The sequence below is a fragment of the Pelodiscus sinensis genome, chromosome 1 (genome assembly GCF_052426305.1).
Source record: "Pelodiscus sinensis isolate ZL-2025 chromosome 1, ASM5242630v1, whole genome shotgun sequence".
NCBI classification, from domain to species: domain Eukaryota; kingdom Metazoa; phylum Chordata; order Testudines; family Trionychidae; genus Pelodiscus; species Pelodiscus sinensis.
Genome location: NC_143052.1, coordinates 25,014,259 through 25,030,179, shown reverse-complemented (window position 1 = coordinate 25,030,179; position 15,921 = coordinate 25,014,259). Strand labels below are relative to the sequence as shown.

The following is a 15,921-nucleotide window of genomic DNA, read 5'->3' as shown; positions in this document are numbered from 1 at the left end:
TAAAAACCTTACACCGCTGCAGGAAGAAAACAGCATTTTCAAACATCAGCTTGTCCTGGAACATTCTACATATTATGTGTTTCAAAGACTTCTGAAACAACAAAAAAGCTATATAAATATGTTAGCACAGATAAGAAAGACAGATGTTGCCTTCACCTCCACCCCCAGGAATGTAACTAATAATTAAGTGAAAATTTTCTGCCAGTTGAAATGGTCACTGGGGAGCCAGCCCAGTGGTGATAATGTGATGATAAGCTAGAAACTGACATTTACTAGAAAATCTTTTAGAAAGTGCCCAGAATTGAGCATGGATGGTGGGAAAAGCTATAGGAACTGCAGGCTGAATATGATTACAGTCTAGCCCAAGGAAGATAATAAGCATCGTTAATATATGTCTGCTTGCTTCAGAAAGGCATTTGATGAATCTGTGAAAGTCACATATACTAATAGATGACATCATTGTATAGGAGTTACTAGTTCAGCTGCTTGGTGGGTTGGAGTAGGGAGCATCTGTTTGGTGTAATCTGGATAGTGCTAGTGAGCATAAAGGAAGATTGGGCAAACCTTCATTCATAAAATCATTTTCAGGCATGATAAACTGGTGAGGGACAAGGCATTCACTTCTCTTAGCAAGTGAAATACTTGGATAATAACCAGAGAAAAGGGCAAGTTAATTTTCCAGATAAGTATATGTATGGTATATGATGAGTAAGGTCACATTTTAGTCACAGGTATTTTTAGTGAAAGTCATGGACAGGTCATAGTCAGTGTTCCCTCTAATTTTTTCCATCCATGGGAGGAATACATTTCTGCACCAAGGCATGTGCAGAAGTGCACTGCCAGTAGAAACATATGCTGCTGGCTGTGAGAAGCTGTGGGCGCTCTGCCAATGAGCTAGACAGCACTTGACTCTCTCCTGGGCAGCTGCCCAAGTGCTCAGTTTATAGGGAACGCTGGTCAGAGTCAGTAAACAAAAATTCACAGCCCCCAATCTTCCCATGACTTGTGTTATATACCCCTAACAGAGCATTAAGGGTGTGTCTACACTACACCTCTCTGAGGACAGAGAGATGTAGATTAGGCACATCGAAATTGCTAATGAAGCAGGAATTTAAATATCCCGTGATTCATTAGTATAAACATGGCCCCTGCTTTTTTTCGAAATAGAGTTTAAAAAAACCCCTAAAAAACGGCAGTCTAGATGCGGATCTGTTGAAAATAAACCCTTTTTTGAAAGATCCTGTAAATCTAATTTTTTGACGAATACAGGATCGTTCAAAAAAGGGTTTATTTTTGACAGATCCATGTCTAGACTGCTGGTTTTTTTAAAAAAAACTCCGTTTCCAAAAAAAGCGGTGGCTATGTTTATGCTAATGAATCACAGGATATTTAAATCCCTGCTTCATTAGCAATTTTGATGTGATTGATTTGCATCCCTCTGTCAACAGAGGAATGCAGTCTAGACATAGCCTAAGGGTCCATGAGTACTCTGGGAAGAAGGTTCAGGGGTACCATAGATGCTGAGGGGTGGCATGGTACCTCTGCTGGTAAGGGAACAGAAGCATTTGGCTTGGGAACCCAAGCTGTGGGGGGACAGGTGGCATCCTGTTGCCCAGGAACCCCGGGTGCTGGGAGGAGGGAGGGTTGGCAAGGCTGGCAGTTTCCCTACCCAGCTCCATGCAATACCCCAGACGTGCCTGGCATGTCCCTGCAGCTTCTATGGAGAAGGGAGGCCAGGTGGCTTCTCTGAGTGCACTGCTCCCACCAGAAGCTTCTGTTCTGCTGCTCCTATTGCTCAGGAACCGCATCCAATGGGAGCTGCAGAGTCAGAGCTTGTGGCAACAGCAGCAGGAGAAGGAGCCTCCCCCCTTTGCCTTCCTGCCCCCAAGGAGCTACAGGGACACACTGGCTGCTTCCAGGTAATTTCTCTAAGGTGAGCACCGCACTGCACCTACATCTCCTACCCTAGCCTTGTGCCCCTTTCCATACCCAGAGTGCCCCAGTAGCAGCCAGAATGGCTTGCTCCAGGCCTCCCCAAGCAGAACAGGTACTTCCTATCATGGAATACATGGAGGCCATGAAAAATCATAGAATCCAGGACTGCTGTGGCCTTAATGACAGACACGGAATCTTAATGATGATCATAGTGTGAGTTCATCTAGTCAAGCATTTGAGGCATCAATTGAAGACTAGCACAAATGAGTCTGGATGGGGATTGTGCTACAGAGTCTCAGTAAAGCAGTCTGTGCTTTCATTTACTGAGGAATTTTGAGTGATGAAGATCTGGTTCTGAGCATTTGTTGCTATAGAAAACTGGAGGTTCTGAGAGGTCACAGTATACTTTCTCTATCAAGACCCCATAAAACCATTTCTTGTGGCCATTGTAGGGTTGGTGTTCTGATTTTGTGAGATTTTTATTGCTCAGTCCTAGGGACTGAGGAACAGCTTCTCTACATGATGTGATCTTTGCAAAACAGGCAGTATTTCTCCTGGATTTTCAGAGATAGATATTAATACTTTTAGAAGCAACATTAATTTGTGGTCTACACTATCACTTCCACACAGCAGTAAAGTTAGGGGCCAGCTAGTGGCAGCACAGCTCTAAGAGAGCCCATGAAGCTAGGAGTGACTTGGAGATTTATAACTTCTGTATGGTTGGAACTTCCTCTTTTTTTGCAGATCCCTTGAGACACGAGCTATGTCTACACTGCAGACTTTATGCGCAAGAACAGTTGTTCTTGTGCAAAAACTTGTGGAGAGTCTACACTGCACGCGCGTTCTTGCGCAAGTAAATTTACAGTAAGGTGTTGGATCAGAGAGCTTCTTGCGCAAGACTGTAATGCTTTGTACGAGGAAAAAGCCTTGCGCAAGTGCTCTTACGCAAGAATGCAGTGTGGACGGGCAGCAGGGAGCTTTTTGCACAAGAACTGGCCTCCCAGGAAAAAACGCAGGTGGCCGCTTGGACGCTCTGTACCCACACTCTCAGCTCGCTACTTCCTGCTTGCCAGACCCTCCCTTAAAGGGCCAGGCACCCTACGGACGCCACGTGGCGGCAGCAGCACAGACGGCAGCTCCACTACATGGCTCTGAAGGCATGTCTGCCCCTCAGCCATCCCGTGAGCCTGCACCCCCATCCCAGGAGCCACTCCAGGGCTCCCAGCAACTACAGAGGGTCACCAAGTGGCATGCCCCATGCTGGTCCGGGGCCGAGGTCATGGCCCTTCTGGACCTGTGGGCACAAGAGGAAGCCCTCCACAACCCCCGGTCCTGTCACTGTTATGTGGACATCTTTGGCTGCATGGCCCAGGCGCTGGCCAAGCAGGGACACCCAGCCCGGACCCTTGAGGGCGGAGGGGCAGGAGCCGACACCTGCCTCCACTACAACTGCTTGCACACCATCATGGGGGATACGGCAGTCCAAGAGCCCTCTCCCATGATCGACATGGAACTGTGCACCCCGATGGTCAGGCCACCTGACCTGGAGGAGGATGTGACCTGACCACCAGCTCCAAGGACGAGGAAGAGGACTGTCCCATCACACTCCACCTTGAGCCAGTGCCCAGAAGCCAGGATGTCTCCCGGGCCTCGTCCAAAGCCGGCAACGGATCCTCTGGTGAGTATTGCGCTTCTCACTTGCAAGGGCGGGGAAGGCGGGTGCCCAGAGGTGGGAGGGGAGTGTCTCTTAGGCAGTTCAAACTGCACACTGTGCAGCAGTATGCAGCACATGCAACTTCATGCAGCCTGACCGTGTGGCACGTGGATGCAGCAGGTAGCTCAAGGGCATGCCTGGGACCCTGCTGCTCACACACGTCCTGCCCAGGGGAGAAAAGGGGGATGCCAGCTGGAAGCAACAAAGCCCCAAGGGCACTGGCCAGACCCCACATATCCCAAAGGGTGCTGCACACAGACAGCATGCAACCATGCCTGCCCGTGTGACACAGCAGCTGCTCCTGAGGAAAGTGCAGCGAGACAGCCCTATGAGCGGGGCCCCCATGGAGCCCCTCGGCTGCTCCCAGCCCCTCTGCTGCCTCCAAGGGAATCACCCTAGTGCGGCCACACACTTCCCTGGGCTACTTGTCCGAGGGCTGTGGGGAAGGGAAGCAGGCAGCCCGGGCCTCTGGCCCAATGAGTCTTGCTGCAGGGACAGTACACGCCCAGTAGCCCAGGCTCCATTTCCAAGGAAATCAATTGACAGTAGTCCGAGAACCCAGATCTTGTCTGCCACACTTGCTCCCATGCAATGTGGGGATGTGTATGCTCACAGACAGTGAGAAGAGTAGAAGCCATGTGCTCTATCTTTGGGAGGGAGTGTACACAGTGCTAGACAGACGCAGCATGCCAAGTGGCTAGGACACAGACAAAGGGTCTTCATTCACAGTGATGTCTCCCAAGTGTTACAATCCATGGAGGATCACTTCACTCCCAGGATTTTGAGCTAGTCCTTACATGAACACACACACGGGACCAACTGGGAGGTGTAGTGTAACATGAGGTTCAGGGAGGAGGACCCAGGGCTCAGGGACACTGTGGGCAGGGCTGGCTGACCAGCTCACCATTTTCTGTGTTCTCTGCAGCGGGACAAGCCGGGAGCGAGGGACCATCCAGCCCTGCACTGGCGGCACTGACGACCCAGGCACTAGTCAGGCGGGCCAGGCAGTAAGACTAGCTCCTCTGGCAGCAAGTCCAGGCCGTGGAGCGGATGGAGGAGGTGGTCAGCACCAAGCTCTGGGCTGACCTGGAGTGGTGGCAGTAGGCATGGGGCCAGTTCCTCAAGTGCTGCAACACCATCTCCACCCTCATGGTGCACATTGGCCATGCCTTGCACTAGGGCATGTCCTTGCCCCACCTCCCCCCGCTGCCCTCCCTGCCGTGGCCATGCCCCTTCCTGCCGCCCCTCCTGTTGTGCCCATGGCCCCCCCACTGCACCCCATCCCGCCCACCTCCCTGTGCTGCCTGCCCCAACACGGCCTGACGGGTGCGCTGGGAGGGTAGGAGATGGGAGGAAGATGTGGATGCCAGACAGAAGCGACCTACTGTGGGGCCTGGGAGAACATCTCCCTGGGGGCCTCTTGGATGCGCACCCCATCATGGGGTATGTCTACACTACAAAGTTAATTCGAACTAACAGTCATTAGTTCGAATTAACTTCCATAGGTGCTACACATGCAAACCACTAGTTCGAACTTAGCGGAGCACTTAATTTGAACTAGGTAAACCTCATTCTACGAGGACTAACGCCTAGTTCAAATTAAGTAGTTCGAATTAAGGGCTGTGTAGCCACTTAATTCGAACTAGTTGGAGGCTAGCCCTTCCCAGCTTGCCCTGGTGGCCACTCTGGGCACAACCAGGGAAACTCTTCTGCCCCCATCCCAGCCCCGGAGCCCTTAAAGGGCCATGGTCTGGCTACGGTGCTTGTGCCAGTTGCAAGCCTGCCAGCATCCAGCCAACAGACCCTGCACCTGGCACGGTATGAGCCAGCCACCTGCTGCCACCCAGCCCTCCGCCTCTTCCCAGGACCAGGCTGGCAGCTCCTAGGAGCCTGCCCAGGGCTGCAAGAGGCAGGTGCCCGCCTCGTCTAGTGCAGAGATTGTGGACCTCATTGAGGTTTGGGGGGAGTCCTCCAACATCTACGATCTCCGCACTAGCCACAGGAATGCGGCTGTCTACAGCCACGTTGCTGCCAGCCTGGCCACCAGAGGCCACATGTGAACCCAGGAGCAGGTCCGCTGCAAGATCAAGGACCTGCGGCAGGCCTACTCCAGCCAGGGGCCAACCTGGAGGCATGCCTCCATTATGAGGCCCTGGACTGCATCCTGGAGTTCACGCAGTGCATGCTCCCCGGGTGGTGATCGACCCCGGGGCAGAGGGACCCATCCTGGACACCGAGGAGGAGGACACCGAGAGCCAGGAGCCTGCAGGGAGCCTGCCCAGGACCCAGGACCCCCAAGGCACCCCACAGACCACATCGGCTGTGTCGTCCGAGGCCAGGGAGGGCTCTACATGTGAGTGCCATCATGCTCCCCTTATGTGTATGGGAGGTATGGGGGAGAGCGAGCCCAGGGTCCGTGCACCTGGGCCTTGCCCACCATGGAGCAGCAGCTGGGTGTCATGCAGGGTCCCTGGCCCATTCCCCACAAGCCGACCTCGCCTTGCAGAGGAGGGCTGGGTTTTACCCACTGTGTCCCCAGGGAGAACTGACCACTGCTCTTGTTTCACCACAGCTGCAGCACCTGGGACTGCAGGGCACACCACCCCGCCAGCAACAGCCACCCGCACCCGAGCCAGCAGGCGCAACAGGAACCTGGAGGACTACCAGCAGCAGCACCTGTGATTACTAGAGCAGCAGCTCCGCATCCAGGAGCACTGGGTCCGGGAGGACCTGCAGCTGCGGCAGCGGAGCTTGGAGGTGCTGAAGGAGCAGAGCCGTGCCCTCAGAGGTCACCTCCAGACCCTGGTGAACAGGTTCCTGCCTCCTCCTGCTCCAGCCCCTGCAGCCGCCCCAGCTCTTGCTCCTCCTCCCACCCCTGCTCCCTCTCCCACTTCCTCCGCACCCCCTGTCCCACCTGCCCCACCCTTCACACACACTGCCCCCCCCCCCCAACACCCCCACACCCACAGTGCTGCGAGATGGGAGAGCCAGCAGGACCCCCCACCCTGACCTTTCCCTTCCCTTCCTCCCCTTCCACCCCCTTCCAGCTCCCTCCTCCCTGGTTTCTTCCTCTCCTCTCCCACCCTCACTTCTCCCTCCCCCACCCCAGTTATGTACAATAAAGAGAGATTTTTGTTGGCAAAACAGGTGTGTTTATTTTACATTAGGAAGGGGGGTTAGGGAGGGGAAAGAGGAAGGAGGGGAGTGTGGAAGAAGGCCCCAGTGGGGCATACAGGGAGAGTTCAGTCCTCCTCCTCCACCTGGAAGCTCTCCTGCAGAGCTTCCTGGATCCAGACAGCCCCCCGCTGGGCCTCCCAGATGGCGGCGGTGTGGGGCTGCACGTACTGGCCAGCCATGTGCTCAGCCTCAGCCATCCAGGCTGGCAGGAAAGCCTCCCCCTTCCACTCACATAAATTGTGCAGCACACAACATGCTGCCACCACAGGAGGGATATTGTGCTTGGCGAGGTCAGGGCGGGTGAGGTGGCATCGAAATCGGGCTTTCAGGCATCCGAAGGCCCCCTTGACCATGATGTGTGCCCTGGTGAGCCTGGCATTGAAGGCCTGCTGGGAGGAGTTGAGGTGCCCCGTGTACAGCTTCATCAGCCAGGGCTGTACGGGGTAGGCCGCATCCCCCACCAGACAGACGGGCATGTCCATGTCCCCAACCCTGATGTGGTGGTCAGGGAAGACGGTCCCGGCCTGCAGCCTCTGGCACACAGAGGATTTGTGGAACACCCTGGCGTCGTGTGCCGTGCTGGACCAGCCCACATTAATGTCCGTGAACTGTCCCCGGTGGTCTCACACAGCCTGCAGGAGGATGGAGAAGTACCCCTTGCAGTTGATGTACTGGGAGGCTTGGTGTTCCGGGGCATGGATGGGGATGTGCGTCCCGTCGATGGCCCCCCCGCAGTTGGGGAAGCCGAGGGCACTGAACCCCCAGATGACTGCGTCCGAGTCAGCGAGGCAGACCACTCTGCGGAGCAGCACCCAGTTGATGGCCTTGACCACCTGCAGAGAGACACCAAACCGCAAATCACTGGGGCGCCTGGGTGGCTGGGAGTGTTCATTTCCTGGCACTGCCCCATGCCCCACTCCCGGAAGCAACCCCCGCGGGCAGCGTGTAGTATGGTCGGGACAGACCGAACCCTCCTGCGCGGGGCACTTTCACCTCCTCCCCCTCCCCCTGTTTTCCCTGGGGCGGCCCATCCCCTCTTTGCAGCCCCCCTCCTCCGCGGCCCAGTGGCCAGTGAGTGCCATACCTGCATGAGCACTGCTTTGACAGTGGATCTCCCCTCGTCAAACTGGTTCCCAACAGATCGGTAGCTGTCTGGTGTGGAGAGCTTCCAGAGGGCGATGGCCATACGCTTCTGGAGGGCGATGGCGGGCCTCATGCGAGTGTCCCGTCGCTGCAGAGCAGGGGCGAGCCAGTCGCAGAGCTCCAGGAAGGTGTCCTTCTTCATCCTGAAGTTCTGGGTCCACTGTTGGTCTCCCCAGCGCTCCAGGACGATGCGGTCCCACCAGTCGCTGCTGGTGTCCAGATGCCAGATGCGGCAGGGCATGCTGGCATCCGGGCGCTGCTGCTGCTTCCTCCATGACCCCCGGGGAGGCCAGGAGGAGAGGCAGGGGGATGACGTGCACCAGATGGTGCAAGGCAGCCTCCAGCCATTGCTGACAGGCTTGCAGCAGCAAGTCCAAAAACTGGAGCAGCATGCCCAGGGAGAGCTCTGGCTACATGGTGCCAACTGTGGCAGCGTCCCCAATGGGAAGCACTGACACAGGCAGGCAGAGAGAAAAACGCTTTGCTGTCCCTCGGCGAGGTAGGCCAGCAAGCGGAAAAGCTGAGAACCGGCTGTCCAGGGGGGTCCCTTTAAGCACGAGCCTCAGATAGACTCAGACAGCAGCCACACAAAGCAACTACTGACCTGATGCTCTGCCAGAACCGGTTTCAGCTGCCCTTAAATACGACCCAGCATCCAATCAGTGTGGATGCGCTAGTTCGAATTAGCAAAACGCTGATTCGAATTAGTTTTTGGGTCTAGATGCGCTAATTCAAATTAGCTTAGTTTGAATTAACTAATTCGAATTAAGTTAGTTCGAATTAATGCTGTAGTGTAGACATACCCATGGTGTGCCTGCTGGATGGTAGCTGTGGGGACTGTTTGAACGCCCAGCCCTTGCCTACTATCCACCCTGGGAGGAAGGCCTCCCCCTTCTGCTACTCTATGTTGTGCAGCACACAAAATGCTGCGACAACCTCCGCAATGTTCTGCTCGCCCATGTCGAGACAGGTGAGCCGACAACAGAATCTCACCTTTAGCCATCTGAAGGCGCACTCCACCTGGTTGCGGGCCCAGTTCAGATGCAAGTTGAATCTTTCCCAGCAGGGGTCCATGCGTCCAGTGTACAGCTGCATCAGCCACGGCATGAGGGTCGCGTCCCTCATGATGCACAGTGGCAAGCGGACGTCCCCAACCGTCAATTCCCAGGGGAGAAGAAAGTGCCTGCCTCCATCCTATGAAAGAGGCTAGAGTTTCGGAGGATGCAGGCGTCATGTGCTCTGCTCGACCACCCCACATATTTGTCCACGGGGGCCTGGAGCAGGATCAAAAAGTACCCCTTGCGGTTAATAAAGTGGTCCGCTCGATGTTCCGGTGCCCGGATGGGAATGTGGGTCCCATCCTTGGCTCCCTTGCAGTTGGGGAACCCCAGAGTAGTGAAGCCAGCCACAGTTGCATCCACGTCCTGCAGGCAGATGATCCTCTTGAGCAGGATGTCATTGATGGCTCTGATTACCTGCAGAACGGCACACAGAAATACAGGGAACACACAGAATGAGGCAGGGCAGGTGCGTGAGCCCTTGGGGGGTTCCCATCCCTCTCTAAAGCCCTCTCCCCCCAAACTTGCCTGGGCCCCCTCTCCTCAGAGCCTCCCCCCCCACCAGCAGGGCTATATAAGGGAGAGACGACACACGCCCCTGGGTGACGGGGCTTCCCCCACCCCTGCTACCCCTGCCAGCCTGGACTCTTCCCTTTCCCTGGGCAGGGACTGCAGTCCCCCCCGAGGGTCTTACCTGCATCAAGATGGCACCCACTGTGGACCTGCCCACCCCGAACTGGTGTGCCACCCAGCAGTAGCTGTCTGGGGTGGCCAGCTTCCACAGGGCCATGGCGGCCCTCTTTTTGACGGGGATGGTGGTCCACAGTTGGGTGTCATGTCTGTGGAGCGCAGGGGCGAGTCAGGCACACAGCTGCAGGAACGTCTGCTTCCGCATCCTAAAGTGCTGGAGCCACTGCTGGTTGTCTCATTGCTCCAGGACCAGCCAGTCCCACCAGTTGGAACTGGTGTCGAGTCTCCAGTATCGCCTCTCCTCGGTTGAGTAGGGATGCCACAGTGAAGCCACTGCATCCAGGGAGACGGAGTCCAGATTGAGCTCACTGTCAAGCTCGTGTAGGAATAGTGAGGCAGCATAGAGAAGCAGCTGCATGCACTCCACAATGGCCATGTGGGGCCAGAACTGGCACAGGGCCATCCCTGTCTCCATGGCACAGCAAGGAGAAGGCAAAAGTCCCCAAAGGCACTTGGCACTTGGGCACAAACTGTGGTGTCCAATGAGGCAGATGGCAACCACAACAGGCACTGCTACAGCTTTCAGTCCCTATGAGAGGTCCCGCAGCACACACCAGCAGAGAAACGGCTGTCCAGGGAGATCCGTTTAAGCATGTGTCTCAGCAGGGCTCTGGCCCCCACCCCCAGAAGGTATTGGTGCCCTTTTGCCCTGTCCTAAGTGGTTCTAGGGGGAGGTCTTTGCACAAGAGTGTCCCACCAGTGGATGCTCTCTTGCACAAGAACTCTTGCACAAAACAGTTCTTGCACAAAAAGACTGCAGTGTAGACATAGCCATGAAGTTTGGAGGCCTCATATACTCTCTGCCCTTTGTTTAGTTCAGAAGCCTATCACTCTCTTCTCCCATTTGAATGAGGAAAGCTGTGACAGTGTTCTGTATCATAATGTATTTACAATTTTGTAGTGGAAGGACTTGAATAAGGGAATTAGAATCTGATCTATTGTCTTAAAACAGTTTTCTGTGGGATTTAATTTTGAAAATCTTGGCCAAATTCACCTTTGGCAGAAGCAGTTGTAACTTCATTATGTTTGAGGGATAACTCGGTAGTTTGAGCATTGGCCTGCTAAACCCATGGTTGTGAGTTCAATGCTTGTGGAGGAGATTTAGGGCAAAAATTTGTCAGGGATGATACTTAGTCCTGCTGTGAAGGCAGGGGACTGGACTTGATGACCTTTCAAGGTCCTTTCCAGTTCTAGGAGATATTTAATTTAGTTGTGCACACTTACTTTGCCTAAAACAACCATCTGACTGGAACACATCATTTCAGCAAAGGAAATTCTTTACACATTCCAGGGATTGTATATGAACATAAGAATGGTGATACTGGGTCAGACCGAAGGTTCAGCTAGCCCAGGATCCTATATTCTGCCAGTGGCCATTGCCAGGTGCTTGAGAGAGAATGAACGGAATAGGTAATCATCAAATGATTTATCCCTTCACTTGTTCCCAGCTTCTATCAAACAGAGGCCAGGGACACCACCTTTCTCATTTTGGCTATCTTCCATAAATGTATCTATGAACCAGGGCCAGCTCGAGCCACTCCTGCGCCCTGGGCAGTGGGTGCGTGACACATGTGCTGCTCCATCCCCGGGTGCACGGTGCATGAACGGCCCTGCCCCCTGGTGCGCTGCACACCTTACAGCTGCAATCGGGCGCACAGCTCCTGATTGCAGCTCTGAGGGGCACTGCGCGGTCCCCAGTCTCGGGCGTGCAGCGCCTGATGGCAACTCTAAGGGATGCCGCGCAACCCTCGGCCTTGGGCGCGTGACGCCCATTACAGCTGCCATCAGGCGCCCCCCCCATAGGTTGGCACCCCGGGCAGCTCCCCAGCTAGCCCTCCCCCCTTAATCCAGCCCTGCTATGAACCCTGTAATAGTCTTGGCAACATCCTCTGGCAAAGAGTTCCACGGGGTAACTACATTGTGTGAAGAAATACTTCCTTTTGTTTGTCTGAAACCTGCTGCCTATTCATTTCATTTGGTACCCCCTAATTTTGTGTTATGAGAAGGACTTAATAACACTTCCTTATTTATTTTCTCCATACCAGTGATGAATGTATAGAACTCTCTCATATCCTCCCTTAGTCATCTCTTTTCCAAGCTGAAAAGTCCCATTGTTATTAATCTCTCCATATGTGGAAGCTGTTCCATACCCTTAATAGTTTTGTTGTCCTTTTCTGTACCTTTTTAAATTCTAATATATCTTTTTTGAGACGGGGGTGACCAGACCTGTACTAGGGATGTTAAAAGATAACAGGCTAACCAGTAAGCATCACCCTAAACAAGTAATGGTTACCACTTGCAGTTAACCATTGGGGCTGGATCAGCTCCTCACCCGTCCTGGGCAGGGACTGTTCCAGCCCCACAGGGCTCATTGCAGGCAGGGGCTCCTCTTGCAGGCCAGAGCAACCCCTGTTGATGGCAGGCCCAGCCAAGCTCCCCACTGTAGGTTACATGCTGGCTCCCAGGGAGCAAGGGGAGGGGAGGCTTAGCTGTAGGCTCTGCAGTACTGTATAAAGCTTGTTTAAACTTTTAGACTGCAGAGCCCACCACGTGTTTAACTGCTGAGATTTTTCAGCACTTACATGGTTACCTATTTAACCAACTTTTTATAACCCTAAACTGCACACAGTATTTGAGATGTGGGCATGCAGTAGATTTATATAGAGACAATATGCTATTTTCTGTCTTATTTTCTATCCCTTTTCTAGTGGTTCCCAAGATTCTGTTTTTGATTGTTACTGCACATTGATGGAAAATTTGAGTACACTCTGTGCACTGAATTTCCCTCATCCACATGCTTTTTGGCCTCTCAACAAATTCTAGTAGTTTGGTGAGGCATGATTTCCCTTTACAAAAACCATTTTGACTCTTCCCCACCAGATCATGTTCACCTCTGTGTCGGGTTGGTCTGTCCTTTACTATAGTTTCAGCCATTTTACCTGGTACTGAAATTAGGCTTACGGGCTTGTAATTTCTGGGGTCACCTCTGGAGACTTTTAAAAAAAACGAACATCACATTAACTATTCTCTAGTGATGTGGTATAGAAGCTGATTTAAATGACAAGTTATATTTCTGTTAGTAGTTCAGCAAGTTCACATTTGCGTATAACATAGTGCTTAGCTGTGTTTCTTTGCAAACTATCTTAATTTCATCAGTTTTATATGAAGCATAATATTCATCTCTTTAACCTCTGAATAATGAAGAGAAAACACAGTTGTGAATTTATATTTCAGACCTATCTCTTTGGCAAGTCATTATTTGTATCTTTGTAACACTGTGAAAATGTTAACCTTTAGGTAATACTTTAGTTTTTTTCTGTTATTTTTTTTTCAATTGCAGAATACCCCCTTTAAAAAATGTGCTGCAGTAGTTAAAGTATAAAAACAGTGTTCCAGGTGTGGTCTCACCTTATCCCATCTTAACTTCCTTGAAAATGTCAGATAAATTTAAACATAGTTGTAGTCTGATGCATGAAAAACTTTTAAAGAAATGTTTGTAACTCAGCATCTTAAATAGGTCTTTTCTGAAGTTTTGGAAGATCCCTATGTAAACAAAAGACCATTTAAGGCCTGTTACTTGCATGAAAAATGGCAAATCAGTGCTGTTTGCTTTAAAGCAATGCCACAAAGTGATATGGCTTTTAGTACTAAAGATATTCTTTGACTTTTGTTCTTGGTAGTTTCTTTGTTTAAACAACCCATGGAATGCCAAGAAATTATAACATGCTTGGCTGATCATTTTAAACAGATGAGTTTTGTTTCATATTCTGTGGAAAAAGTATCCCATGGGACTTTGGCTTGAAAACCTCCTCGTTACTAAGAATTCAACATTTAACTGTATCCAGATCAAAAAGACAAGTGCATTTATTAGATTTAAAAAAATTATCACATATGTGTTTTCTGCAAATTGAAAGACATACTTTGCATTATTAAGCCCATGTATAAAGAAAGTGAGTGTTTAGATTGTGAAAATATTTTTACATGCTTTAGTTCAGGGATGCTAGATTTTGTCCTGTAAGGATCATACTGACAACTATATGGAAGCCCAAACATCTCACATAATTTATAAAATAGATCAGTTTACAGCTACCTTATCTTTAATATGGAAATACAGCCTATGAAAACTACGGGGTCTGGGGACCCAAATCTTCTTCAGTAGTATATGAGCAACCTGTCTGAGAATGAAGTCTGAAAATTCAACCATTGGTGTAATGTGCTCATCTTGGATTACATCTCTATAAAAGTGGAATGTACCCAGAGCCGGCAGAGTAACATTCAACAGGGTGATAGGGATCAGCAAGCACGGATTTGTAAAGAACAAATCATGTCAAACCAATCTGATAGCTTTCTTTGACAGGATAACGAGACTTGTGGATAAGGGAAAAGCGGTGGATGTGGTGTACCTAGACTTTAGTAAGGAGTTTGAGACGGTCTCGCATGATATTCTTCTCAATAAACTAGGCAAATACAATTTAGATGGGGCTACTATAAGGTGGGTGCATAACTGGCTGGATAACCGTACTCAGAGAGTCGTTATTAATGGTTCACAATCCATTAATAACAATCCATTCACAATCTGGAAAGGTATAACATGTGGGGTTCCACAGGAGTCTGTTTTGGGACCAGCTCTCTTCAATATCTTCATCAATGATTTAGATATTGGCATAGAAAGTACACTTATTAAGTTTGCAGATGATACCAAGCTGGGAGGAGTTGTGACTGCTATGGAGGATAGGGTCATAATTCAAAATGATCTGGACAAATTGGAGAAATGGTCTGAGGTAAACAGGATGAAGTTTAATAAAGACAAATGTAAAGTGCTCCACTTAGGAAGGAACAATCAATTTCACACATAAAGAATGGGAAGCGACTGTCTAGGAAGGAGTATGGCAGAAAGGGATCTAGGGATTATAGTGGACCACAAGCTGAATATGAGTCAGCAGCGTGATACTGTTGCAAAAAAAGCAAACATGATTCTGGGATGCATTAACAGGTGTGTTGTGAGCAAGACACTAGAAATCATTCTTCCGCTCTACTCTGCACTAGTTAGGCCTCAGTTGGAGTATTGTGTCCAGTTCTGGGCACCGCATTTCAAGAAAGATATGGAGAAATTGGAAAGGGTCCAGAGAGGAGCAACAAGAATGATTAAGGGTCTAGATAACATGACTTATGAAGGAAGGCTGAAAGAATTGGGTTTGTTTAGTTTAGAAAAGAGAAGATTGAGGGGGGACATGATAGCAGTTTTCAGGTATCTAAAAGGTGTCATAAGGAAGAGGGAGAAAACTTGTTCATCTTGGCCTCTGAGGATAGAACAAGAAGCAATGGGCATAAACTGCAGCAAGGGAGGTTTAGGTTGGACATTAGGAAAAAGTTCCTAACTGTCAGGGTAGTCAAACACTGGAATAAATTGCCCAGGGAGGTTGTGGAATCTCCATCTTTGGAGATATTTAAGAGCAGGTTAGATAAATGTCTATCAGGGATGTCTAGACAGTGTTTGGTCCTGCCATGAGGGCAGGGGACTGGACTCGATGACCTCCTGATGTCCCTTCCAGTCCTGGTATTCTGTGATTCTGGAGCACTTTTGTCAGCATTTGGCCATTCTGAGTTAGTTTATTGCAGTCTGTTTCATCAGTGTTTGAATTGTTATAGAACATCAAATTAACTACTTGTGAGGTACTGTTTTTTTAGGATTCAGCACACTGAATCTTTAAAACAAGTATTATAAGTTGAACCTCTCTAGTCTAGAATCCTCTGGACCTGACCAGATCCAAACCAGAGAATCTTTCAGACCACTGGAGGTCAATATTGTCTAGCAGTATTACCAATACTTCCACTGCTTACTGGGTTGTTAGAGGACATATAGGGGTAAATTAGAGCTTAATAACAGCACAGAACATTGAGAGCTAGGACTGATGGCTGTAAAGAAACTTTATGGGACCACAGAAAACTTGACCACACCCATGAAAAACTAACAAAACTCATTCCAGATGACGGATGTTTCCAAACCAGAGAGTACTGGATAAGAGAGCTTCAATCTGTATAACTGTTATATGAACATAATGGGTATGAATAAGCTTTTATTCATACCAGTGTAAATTGAGAGTAACATCTCTGAAATTAATGAAGTTAGACTTGTATAAAAGT

General features: G+C 50.6%; 1 protein-coding gene across 1 annotated transcript in view; it reads left to right on the top strand.

Annotated features, from left to right (window-relative positions):
• CCDC146 (coiled-coil domain containing 146) overlaps window positions 1-15,921 on the top strand; it is a 160,177-nt gene that overhangs the window by 29,714 nt on the left and 114,542 nt on the right. The gene's annotated exons all lie outside the window — the stretch shown is intronic.